The sequence below is a fragment of the Mandrillus leucophaeus genome, unplaced genomic scaffold (assembly GCF_000951045.1).
Source record: "Mandrillus leucophaeus isolate KB7577 unplaced genomic scaffold, Mleu.le_1.0 Scaffold267, whole genome shotgun sequence".
In the NCBI taxonomy this organism is placed as follows: domain Eukaryota; kingdom Metazoa; phylum Chordata; class Mammalia; order Primates; family Cercopithecidae; genus Mandrillus; species Mandrillus leucophaeus.
Genome location: NW_012102776.1, coordinates 3,690,427 through 3,704,039, shown reverse-complemented (window position 1 = coordinate 3,704,039; position 13,613 = coordinate 3,690,427).

Genomic DNA, 13,613 nt, shown 5'->3' with positions numbered 1-13,613 from the left:
GAAGGGGAACATCACACACCAGGGCCTATTGTGGGGAGGGGAAAGGAGGGAGGGATAGCATTAGGAGATATACCTAACATAAATGATGAGTTAATGGGTACAGCACACCAACATGGCACATGTATACATATGTAACAAACCTGCAAGTTGTTGTGCACATGTACCCTAGAACTTAAAGTATAATAATAAAAAAATTTTGTTTTTAAAAAAAGAAAAGTTATATACTTGATGGTAACAAAACAAAGGAGCTGGGTGGGAGCAAATCTTTTTTGAAAAAAGGAAATGGCACAAGATGATAATTATTATACTCAAGCCAAAATTAAGAAAACTATAAATGGAAAATAAGGTTGATATTAAAAAAACTCTGTAAATTTGGTCTTTCTCTGTTTTTTCTCTGAGCTTTTTAAAAAGAGATTATATCAAATAAATAAATAATGTATCATTGATTAAATAACATATATACGTATAACAATATTAACATAAAAAGAATTGCAGGAAGGGAGCAACATAGGATTAAAGTTTTATTTTAACTGGAACTAAGGGAATGTAAAGTCTGAAGCCAATTGTGAAATTGTGAGACCTCTAGATCAACCACCTACAAGTAAGTAAAAATATATATAATTAAAGGTATCAAAAGAATAGAGTAGAAAATATTCATTTAATAGAGAATAAAAAATGCAAGTGAAATAAAGAACAAAAACGAGATATAAAGAAAGCAAAGTAAAAGGTAGATGCAAATCCAGTAACACCAATAATGGCATCAAGTGCAAATGGACTAAACGATCTTCACATACGAGGATGATGATCATATTAGTTTAAAAATACAAAATCCAAAGATTTCTTTCTGCCAGGCTAGAGTGCAGTGGGACAATCGTAGCCCACTTTAACCTCAAACTCTTGGGCTCAAGCAATGCAACTCTCCCATCCCAGCCTCCTGAGTAGCCAGAACTACAGGTGTGTACCACGATGCCTGGCTACATTTTTTTTTTTTAATTTTTTATAGCAACAAGGTCTCACTATGTTGCCCAGGTTGGTGTTGAATGCCTGGCCTCAAATCATCATTCTGCCTTGGCCTCCCAAAGTGCTGGGGTTTTAGGCATGAGCTACTGCACCAGGCTCAAAAATGCATTTTTAAGCCAATAATCCAATAATAAAAATTCTCTTATGTAATCTAGCTCTTCCCAAACCTGAATTATTCTCTGAGATGAGTAAGAAAATTAATTAAAACCAGGTGTTCCTTTAACTGAGATTTCTGTATCTGTTTTCCTGAGACTTCTACAGCCATGACACATTGAATTTATATTGTAATATATAAAGCGAACGTTGTGTCTAGAAAACATGACAAAATTATTGCAGGGGAGTTTTTTGGAATCTCTGCTTTAGTTTATGGCTAATAAGATCAGCTAAACAATGTTCTATTGTCTACATTTAACTGAGCAATTTTTGACGGAATGCTATAAAAAACATGTTGGCAATTTGATTTAATTGATTCACCTGACTTTGTATAACCATAGACTTTATAATTCCAAAATGCAGTAAAAACATTTTATTTGTGTGTCAGAAGAGCCAACACTCGATGAAAACACACATTCCTTAAAATTAACCTGTAAATATTTTGTCTAATTAGAAGCAAGTTAAGAAAGATGATTCAAATATTTTCAAAAGAAGGTTAACATTGAGTATTGTCCTTATCTTTAGAATTTTCACATTATTTCAAGTATGTACATTCAAGGTCCATTTAAGTGTTCTATTGCACGAGTTTGAGTTTCATGTAATGTCTGTACTTCCCTGAGCAAAATAACCATTTGAATACTATGGAAAGTACAGTCATGAGCCATTGAATAAGGATACATTCTGAGAAATACACAGTTGGGTGATTTCATCACTGTGTAAACGTCATAGAGTGTTTTACACAATCCTAGATGTCATCTCCTACTACACACCTAGGCTATAAAGCATAGCCTATTCCTCCTAAACTACAAACCTGTAACCCATGTTCTGTACTGGATACTACAGGCAATTGTAACGCAATGGTAAGTATTTGTGTATCTAAACTAGAAAAGGTACAATAAAAACATGGTACTATAATCTTATGGGACCAATGTTATCTACACAGTCCATCATTAAGTGAAACATTGTTATGCAGTGCATGACTCTATTTGAGATTTTTTATATTATTATAAGTATTTTATCCTAATATGTGTTCATACAAAATTTCATTTAAATTTTATAATCATCGCATTCTCTGTGGTCAGAAATAATGGTATAGGCAAATGAAGAATTCTTTGCTTTCTTATGTATATGCCTTTAATCATAGAAATGGTTTTGTTTTGATTACTTCAAAATTAATTCATTGTTTTCCTAGGTCACATCTTTATGTGAGTGAATGAATGAGTGAGTAAATGAGCAAATAAATTCTTGTGTCCATTTTTTTTTCCACTAAGATCTAAACAGAAACTGAGTCCACCAAACACAGAAACATCTTTTATATGCATAATTCACAGGGCTTTAATTCTGAACTTTATTTTGAAATGAAAGAATTCCTATTCCATGGAAATTACGTCAATACAATTTTAAAAATATCATTAATAGGCACTTAATGTTGCTCTTAGATGAATTTTATGCATTTAGTAGTATGTATGATTCCTTGACATAAAATGAAAAGACAGACAACTCCCAGAAAGCACCCTAAAGCTGAAGCCATTACAAAACTACAGATTTCTTATTAAAAGGAATATGAAATATTAAAGGGAATATGCATTATTTTGTAATTCAGAAAATATATATTGGTTACCTAAAATGCAGCATTATAGTAAAGGCTAATAATAAAACAATATAAAAGGTAGACATCACCCCAGTTCTCAGATACCTTACAGATTAATACCTCACTAGATTAGAATCCATAAGACTTTCAGAGATATGGATGGAAAACAAAATGACTTAGATTTTGGAAAATACATCATAACTTATAGTGTAATGCTTGATTCCTTCAACATAATATCGGGAGTAATACACATTTATTCTAAAGGTGCTGATGTAGCCCAAGTCATTTGTACCTCTTCTTATTAAAATCATTTGAGCCTACTTTACATTTTTTTGAAATCTTCTGTGATCTCAAATTTCGACCCTTGAAGACAAATTTGATTTTGTAAGTAATTAACAAACTGTAGAATTATAAAAATATTTTTAGCTATAATAGCAAAGTAAAGCATATTTAAGTTTGAATTGGTGAAAGAAAAAAATTCTAACAATCCATAACTTCTATCTCTTTCTAGAAAGAAGTTAACAGTATCCCTGAGGCATTTACTCGACAGTCTCTACTTCAGTTTATGAATTTTTGTTTTTTCTTCAGTTCATTGTCCTCTTCTAAAGTATAAGTTTCAGTGGTTTCATAAGCAAACTGCTTAATAATTGCTTAATCCTTCCATAACTCAGTTTCCTCATCTGTAAGATGTGGATCATAAATGTGCCCACATCACTAGGTTTTTGTTGGAATTAAATAAAAACTATATATAAACCATTAAAATAGAGTGCCACCAATTCAATCAAAGATTAATTCATATACTTTAGCTTTAAGAGTCCAGTTTTTCTCATACACTAAAAACACTCTGTTGTCATTGATTCTCTCTTCCACATAATGTGTTATCTTTCTCAAGATAATGATCTTTGTCAAGATAATTTTTATCAGGCTGCAGATATACCCTCCCAGGTGAAAAAAAAAAGTAATACTTCATATCTCTTCTGAGATAACGATTCATTTCTCTGTGCCTTTCCATAGCAAAGTATTCGCCGCAGTAATTTTATCTATGTTTCTTATTTCCAAATGTTTTTCATTTTCCTCCAACTAGGTTTCTATTCTCACAACTAAGTAAAATTGTACAAATCCAAGTCATCTATAACTTCCACACTGTCAAACCCACGTGACTCCGTACATCTCTTTTCTAACTCTGTAAAGTGCTTATGAATATCTACAATCCCTTTCTTTGGGTCTTCTAGTCAATCATCAGCAAGATCCATTATATTCTCAGTCTCTTCTCTACAGTTTCATTTATCTTAGTGCATTAATTCAATCCCATCTGTCCCCTGATGGTTCTCCTTCCTTACGGTCTCTCAAATATTGACTGTTTGCTTTCCCATACCCCACATACCTCTGGTCCTCAGTTAGGGTAGGTTTTCCTTTGTTCTGGATTGGCATGGCCAAATAATGCATCCTTTTACCCTTGAACCTGGAGATGGTTAAGGGTACCCTTCCGTCTTCCCTAACTACTTCCAGTCTGAATCACCTGTCATGAGACTAACCCTCCTTAGTTGAGTCATCCACTGATCCTAGGGGCAACCGCCCCTCTTTTCTTGAAGATTTTCCATCAAGATTCAATGTTATTTTCTACAATGTGACTGTTATTTTATTTTTTTAATGATTTCACTGTGTACATAAAAAATCCTTACAACACTATGGCTATTTTTCCTATGTGATACCAATTTCACTGAACAGAGCAGTTTTTGAAGCAGCATACTCTGGGGAGCTGTGGTCTGGAGCTTAGGAGAGGCTTTAGAAAGAAAACAATTTATATCTGGGCCTTAAAGATGAAAGTGAGATTTAGGAAAACAAAAGGGACTAAAGTATAGGGAAATTGAGGAGGCAATATGGCTGAGAAAATATATGTAAAAAATTCTTTCCTACATAGACCTCAAAATTATACTATTTCTCTACTTAAATTGTCTTCCCTCCCCTCTCTGTATATGAAATTCCTTCATAACTTTTAGGGTTTGGATGAGAACTTAAGACTTTCATACCAACATTACCCAACCACCTTAACAAAAAGCCAAGCAGCCTGCATTTAAATTCTGACTGCGCTATCATCAGGATTATTTATTAAACACTTCTCATATGTGAACATTTTTTACATTTCTGTTTGTGTCTTCACATAACTTCCTCAGTGCGAAGAATATGCTGTTTTTACAGAGGAAAGGATGATGTCTAACACATCTTTTATATCTCTCCTTTCAATAAATGCTAATGGCAGGATAATATATAAAGCAAGTTTTAAAAGAAGCGGAATATCATCTTTGTGAAAAGTTTTACAAATACATGTACATATATCATTGACAGTATGCTTCTCACAACAGTAGGCTTAGAGTTTGTCACAGGTCACATAGGGTCACACAATCACAAGTGAAAGACACCTTCTAGTTATTCCCTTTCTTTGAGCAAATGAGAATACAGAGGCCAAGAGACAGTAAATGGTATATCCCTATTACAGAGTCACAAGTCTGAAACTGAAATTTAGGTCTTTTACTTCCTTAGTTATTATACTTTCTACTACACCATTCTGTTTCACAAGCATTACGATAATCACTGGCATTATTATTACACTTTATTAAGGATATATAAAACCAAATGTGTTTTATTAGAACCTTCAAATCTATTCATATGGGTCTAGGCATCACTGTTGCTACTCATTTTAGATTCTTTCCTGCTCATAAATTAATGGGTCCTTCAAGATGCATTGCCTTCCCTAAAACAGTGTTCACATTTTTCAGTGCTCACATCTGTTTGCTGGAAAATTCCAAACACTCATTAGGCAAATGATTGGTTGTATTAGTAAAAAAAATTTATGGGAAGATATTATAATCCCAAGAATAAAATGAAGCTATGAGCAACACAGCTTAATGACCCAAGCTTCAGAAGCACTATAATTTCTCTGAAAACACAATTAGAGTTAGGCAATATGTAGCATGGTATTATAATAAAAATAAATTAATAAGATGCCATAATTTCTTTTGTTCACATTATGTTTTTATTTTCTGTATGTTGTCCTAGGTTCTAAATTGCTTTCTTTAAAAGAAACAGTGTTGTCACCTTGCTGATATCCTTGGACATTCAAGTGCTGAACTAAAGCTACTTTCATAGACACTTAGCTACCACCAATTCCTGGGCCATATATTATTGATAACATTGATGAAGTTTATGGCTGCATCTGGTAGATCAGACACACATTTTGTAGTGCCTTTGCGGGGCACTCAGCATGTAACAAAGGTGAGAGACATTCTGTATTAATCTGTCCTCATGCTGCTAATAAAGACATATCCCAGACTGGGTAATTTATAAAGGAAAGAGGTATAATTGACTCACAGTTCTTCAGGGCTAGGGAGGCCTCAGGAAACTTACAATTATGGTGGAATCGGAAGCAAATACGTCCTTCTCGGGGCGGGAGGAAGGGGAAGTGCCAAGCAAAGGAGAGAAGATTCCCTTATAAAACCATCAGATCTATGAGAGCTCACTCACTCTCATGAGAACAGCATGGGTATAATGGCTCCCATGATTCAATTACCTACCACCGGGTTCCTCCCATGACACATGGGGATTATGGGATCTCTAAGATGCTGTTTGGTGGTGGGAACACAGACAAACCATATCACATTCTTTGCTCTGTAGTTGCTTACCAAGTGCCTTAGTCTGATTCTGCTGCTGCTGCAAAAGGCCATAAACTCTGCAGTTTATAAACAACAGAAATTTGTTTCACACAATTCTAGAGGTTGAGAAGGTCAAGATCAAGGCACCAGCAGGTTCAATGTCTGGTGAGCTCTGCTTTCTGGTTCATAGACAATGTCTTCCGTATTGCTCTGTCCTCATTTGGTGGAAGAAACTAGCTAGCTCTTTATGGTGGGATTGCATAGGCAGTAATCCTGATCATGAGGGCTTCACCCTCCCGATCTAATCACTTTCCAAAGAGCTCACCTCCTAATACCATCACCTGGAAAGTTAAGATTTCAACCTATGAATTTGGGCCAGTGAGGAAACACAAACATTCAGACTCTAGGATCGAGCTTATAATTATAGAAGTAAAATTCCCTTAACTCAGCCTACACCTAACAAGCTAAGTCTCTTTTCTCTAAAAACATAACTATTGATATTTGTAACATAGTGAAAATATGTGGTTATTAACAGAAACCTTGCTCTTCAAATTGTGATCCAAGGATCAGCAGTAGCAACCACAACTGAAAACTTGATAAAAATGCAGATGTTCAGGACACAAATCTAGGCCTACTAAATCAGAATGTGAATTTTATCTCCTATGCACATTAAAATTTAAGAAGCAATACTCTAGTATACCCAATCACTTCTGTGCTTTCTACCTGGGATGTATGCTTACCACATGTGAGTTGCATTTGTTCCTATATGCACAACTCTTCAAAACAGCCTGTGTGTTGTTGTAATGAGAAAATGATTACATGGATCCAGAAAGAAAGGTAGTTATCATTTTTATCATTTTTATGTGCTAAGTTATATACTTTGTCAAGATTCAGTAAATGTAAATCATGGCTATAATGGACATTGAATTAGTTGTAGGCATAACAACTATTAATAGTTAAAAGGGGGGGAAATTGTGAAAATCCAGAGTGATTCTGAATTTGGATCACTTCATATGTGACTTTAAGTCTCCACGTTAATTTAAATATATCAAAATAGGACATGCTAGATGTTGCAGAAAACACAGCTTAAAACTTGTTGATCTATGTAAAAACATTTGTGAACAAAGTGCGTCTCTATGGTTTGAGTAAAAACACTAGATGGGGTCAGATCTCAGAGGCTCTTCAGGAAACAGTCAAACATTATTCCAGTCTTGCTTACATAATTTTGTATACAGAGATAAGTAAACTGTTGCTAAGTGGAAATATGAAACTCATGAAACACAGTGGGGACTAATGGAAAGGGTATAAATTCAGTTTTGTGTAATTCATTCATTCAACAAATATGTCCAGAAAATCTGCCAGACATAATAGGTGCTGAATATACAATGTGAGCAAGAGAGACACAATCTGTCTTCACAGAGGTTCCCTCTGGCAGGGAGATGTAACTCCGCAAATTACTGGCTTTTATGAAAGCTCAGGTTTCTTCTCCAGAGAGAGAATCTTATCTACTTCATAGAGTTTTGCTGAAGGTTAAGTGGGATTATGTTGTATCCAGAAGTTCAATAAATCTAATCTCCCTCTTTACCTTTGTTCAATATACAATAGCAATCATTGGAGTTTCTTGAGCAGAGGACTTCCATGAATCAGAGGTTCTCTTAAAAAAATCAATTTAGTTTGTAGAACAATTAGTTTAGGTGGGAAGGAATGCATGGTGTTCTTTACTAGGGAGATATGAGAGAGAATTTACAGTAAGAACTCACTTTTCCTGGCTGAGGAAGTTTCCCAGCTAACCTTTGGAGTTCCTCCTGAAGCACTAGCTTCTCTTTCCACTCCCACCAGCTCCACTTCTTCAATCTCTTGAGTAGTTTTATTCTTGAGATGCAAGCAAAAAGCAAATAACCTCTCTGGAATATTTCTTGTTCCTAAAAAGCCATAAATCTCATTTTTATGTGATTTTAGAGAAATATTTTTAAAATAAAAATTATAGGAACATAGTCCAATAATTGATAGCCACACCTTGTAAACAAAGCTTCCGGTTACCCAGAAAATTTCTAACCCACATGAGTATTTAATGCATCCAATACTCTCAACTCCACTGTCTCCCACCTTGCCCTCCACCACATGCTCCCATATCCTCTTATGATTCACAGCTTTCTAGATTCTCTACCATTTGGTCTCTCACCTCCTTCTCATTTCTTCCCAAGGCTTCTTTTATTTCAACAAATTTTATTCAGTATTTGTAATAATCATTCCTGTTTTATAAATAGTTAATAGGAAGGGAAGATATTTGTATCAATTAAATCAAGTTATCAATTTCTCTGCCGTGATATATAAATTATAAAGATCTAAAATGTTTATTTTGCCCTACGAATCTACTTCTCTTTTAAATATAGATTTGATAGCAGATGGCACACCAATAAACACACAAGCACAAATGTAACATAATTTTAGAGAGTTTATCTTCAAAATAATTACTAAATTTATTATGTTTTGTAGACCTACATCTAAAAATTTACTTTGCTAGGCGCACTGGCTCATGCTTGTAATCCCAGCACTTTGGGAGGCCAACACAGGAGGATTGTTTGAGTCCAGGAGTTCGAGACCAGTCTGGGCAGCATAGCCCCAGAATTTGTCTTTACAAGTAACAAAGAAATTATCCAGGCATGGTGGCACACACGTGTGCACCCAGCTACTCAGAAGACTGAGGTAAGAGGATCACTTGAGCCTGGGAGGTCGAGGCTGCAGTGAGTCATGATTGTGCCATTACACTTCAGCCTGGGCAACAGAGTGAGGCCCCATCCCCAAATTTTTTTTTAATAAATAAATTTATTTTAAAAAAATAAAAATTAGTTTAATGTCATTCAATTGGAAGAATATGGATTTTAGAGTGAGGAAAATGTAAATTTTAAATAATGCTCTGACACTTACTAGTTCTGCAATCTCAGGCACATTACCTAGTTACTGACCTTTGATTTCTCCACTTCCAAAGAAAGTTTTTCCAATAGTATAGAATTGTTATGAAAATTAGATGTAATAGCCAAATGTCATATAATAAATTTAAAAAGTATATGTTTTAGTTGAAAGGGAATGTTAATCATTTGCAAAAAGCTGAGTAGGACTTCTTTTCTGAAGACAATTAGTTTTTGTCCATTGCATGGTATTCTGTTCTAGTACTTAAATTTGTGTAACTTACATAAAAATCAGCCAAAGCTTTGCACTTGTTGCCAGAATCAATGACCTTTCCATGTACTAAGAAATACTTACTCTATCTGTATATAAAGTGATTCAATTTGACCAATGATAAATTCTGCACATTTATACACAAAATACTGAAAACGTATTTTCTTTTCAAATTCTCATTGTTGTCCAATGATTTGGGAACTATTTCAGAATGACAACTTACGTGACAGTTCTGAGAATTTTAAGGAATTCATAAAATATATAATAAACCTTTCTGTCTCTCAAGTTTTTTTAATCCTAGAAAGACCGAGTTCAACTTATATCTGTGATTCAAAATGTCATGCTTACTTATGCCATGCTTATAATTTTGTGAACCTTGAGACCACACTGCCCTTATACATTCTTTAAACACAGTCATTTCTTGAAACTTCCATTTTGTCTCAGGGTTCATCCAAGTAACTACTTATTTTGTTCTCCCCTTTCAGAGAAGATTCTAATATTTCCCTTCAATTCTGAAGTGGTCAGAAGGACCAGAGAATGGATGAATTCAAAAGCAGCATTATCTTAGGAGTATATTAATTATAATTAACAAGTCAGATTATATTGGTCCAGGTGCTGCATTAAAGAAGAAAAGCAGTGCTCTAGGAGTGTGCCTGTCTGACAAGCGTGGATGCGACTCCAGTCCTAACAAGAACACAACTTGTTAGGACTTTATTTTGTGTTAGGACAACTTGTTAGGACCATTTAAGTGGTCAAAAACACAGCAAAATTGCAATACCAGTGGCTACCACAGAGGTCTCTGAGAATTAAGTGTGTAATTTCAGGCACAGTATGGGTCCAAATAAACAACACTTACTTTTGTTACTGTGTTGTTTCTTTTTAACTGTTAACCATTTAAAATCCTCATTTCTCCCCCTTTAATCTTAAGATATTTGGAGAAGAAAGAAAAGGTTAATTTGCGTCTTTCCACACAGGATCAGGGACCCAGGACATTTCCACTGTGCCTCTCTACTTCTTCATTTATTCATGTTTTCTCCCTTTATTCATTTATAAAATATTTGAACACCTGTTAAATAGTTACCACTGTGCCCATTGCCATCTGCCACATCATAAAATAGCGACATTTTTCTCCAGTATATTGCCTCAACAGTAGCAAAATGACATAGTAGGTTCCTGAGAGAATAAGCCCATTGTCCACTTCACTTGTGAACATAAACCCAACTTCAGACAGAGTTTACCTCACAGTGAATACAATCTAATGAATTCACATGCAAGTGTATTTGCTGGAGGGAACTTGTAATCTCTTAACCCAGAAAAGCCAGAAGCAATTGCTACATGGATAGGATTTGGCATAATGTTGTGCCAGAGGATACAGCAAATATTACTGCCTTAAAGTTTTCTGTAGACCCCAGGGTAGGTTTAACTTTGACAACACTGCCAAAAAAGATAATGAAAGGTTTTTCTTACTTATATATTAAGTATTCATTCAGATGGCTAGAATAATAAATATATCACAAATTATATATATACTACAGGTTATAAAGTGACCATTTAATGACAGTTTTTGCAATCTGTGGCAAATATAAAACACCTTTAAAGAATAGTGGTATTACTAAATAAGCTAAATGTCTACCATAAAAGCTTTGGGAAAATATTATACAAGGCCAGACCACTGCTAAAAATAATTTAATCAATAAATATGATCAAAACCAACTAGTTCTAATTTAAATGATAACTTCATAACAATTATTTTCCAATTAAAAAATTTATAATTGAAATTGCAGAATCAAATCTGCTTAAGTATAACAAAAGTCCTTATGCTAAACAAAATTAACTTCATAAAACAAATCCCAAGCCATGACATTTTCTAGGATTTATTTAAGAAGTAATGCTAAACTCCCACTTGCTCCTGTAATTTTTTTCTTTATTTGGTATTAATATGGCTCTATCAAAACCTGTAGAAATTTTAAAATTCAACTCTACATTTGAGTCTGTACATGTCACTTATTCATTCCTCACTTGATAGCAAATCATTCAAGTGAAAATATACCAGCAAAATCCTGAGCAATTTGAATGCAAATTAAATCAATACAATAACTTAAAAGAATTTGCCCTTGTAAAGCGTGCAAGTTCAGGCAGCTGTTCAGGATCCTTATTTTGTTTAGTTAATCTCTAGTAGTGTAACTATATTTAAGGCATTCATTGGAAACTCCATTTTTAAGTGTGACGAAGCCCAGAGCAATCAGAATTATAACCAAAAGGTGAATGTATTCAGGAAGCTGAAGAATAGATATCAGTTCTCATTCTAAACTAAGTCAAAATAACATACCTTGTCACATGAAAATCATAAAGTTAACTGTAGAAATCAATACAAAAAGTTGCTTTCTGTTCCCATCATTTGTTCATACAACTAACAATGATTGAGTATGATTGTATTTGAAAAAGTTATAATGTAGATGTAAACTTTTTTCCAGACTATTCTTATGAGTAATTCCAAAAGATAAGGCGTTATTCCATGAGCTTCTCTTTAGTTTCTGAGGTAAGCTTTCTCTACATGAAAATGAACACCAACAAAGAAGCAGCACTACAGTATCAAATTCCAAACACGAGATAGGAATTAAAATGTGTTTTGAAACCAATTTTATCCACCTCCACATTTTAATATAAAACATTCTTAAAGAAAAGCAGTACAACTAAGTAAGTTACACGTTAACCATAAAAGCTTTGGGAAAACACAAAAATCCAGATCACTGTTGTAAATAATTTAATCAATACATATTATTGAGCACTTGCATTTCACCAGGTTATTGGGCCAGGCAGGATTTGGGGGTACAGAGATGAATACAGCATTCTGCAGTGTGGTGGGAGTGGCGCCCCTTATGTAAATAAAGAATAACTACACAGTGTAGCTGGAGACCTATACCGGCATATATAATGTCTTGGGAACAAACAGAATAAAGTTCCTAATTGTACCTAAAACAAAATCAAGGCCCTCACAAAAGAGAGAAGAATTTAGCTGACAGAAGGAGAGAACAAGAAGGCTCTCATACTTGCTTCAAAATTATAAAGACTCTGGGCATACGGCAAAGCCTCCCAAAGCCCAGAGACCATCATTGAGGGAGGAGTAACTTGAGAAAGGTTAGAGCATCTCAGTAAAGTTGAATTGGTCACCTGTGCTGGTTACCAACTCACAAGTAGTCCAGGTGAAGCTGCAAGATCTACCCGCAAGTTTAATCTGCTGGTTGGAAATCTTTGGTGAACCCACTGGTAACCTCGTAGACATGGGCAGCATGTCCACTTGCTATGGGCTTAACACATGGGAGAGTTGTTACTGTGCAGGTTCATATCCACTTAGCAGTGAGTTTGTACCTGGTAACAATCAAAATTAACAAATTGTGTCCTGGGTTCCTATCCGCCAACCTGTTGTTCCCAAGACATTACATATGCCTGTATAAGTCTCCAGCCACACTGTGCAGTTATTCCCAACGTGGTTGGGAGACAGGATTAATGCTCTCTCTCTATCTACGTGCCAATATTGCTCCCCAAACCATGCATTTACCCTGACTTCTTCTGAATCACTATCTCTCCCTCCATTTCTCATGGCCTTAGCAATCTTGTAAAACTCCAGAAACTGAAATAAAATGGTCCTTGCTATAGCTTTTATTTTCATTTTTTTTCTCCCTGAGATTGCAGAAAAGAAAGACAAGTCATCAAAACCAAGGCCAGAGAACAAGTTAAAATGCTCTTGGAGAATTGGCTTTCAGGACAGAGGAAATTAGATTTATTTGGCAAAACTGAGCCAAGGCAAGAGCCAAAGTCAAATGGATTAGGGTAATCAAAGCCAAAGACAGACAATACTGATAGAAAGGAATTTAATCAGGAGAAAGAGCCCAAGTGTATGTACGGTTGGATCTAGAGACTAAAAGCAGAGAATCTGTCCCAATCTCCTCCTTAATACACAGAGGTAAGATACTGAGTTTTGAATGTATAAAGTCATTCTAGTTTCTTCCGGCTATTCT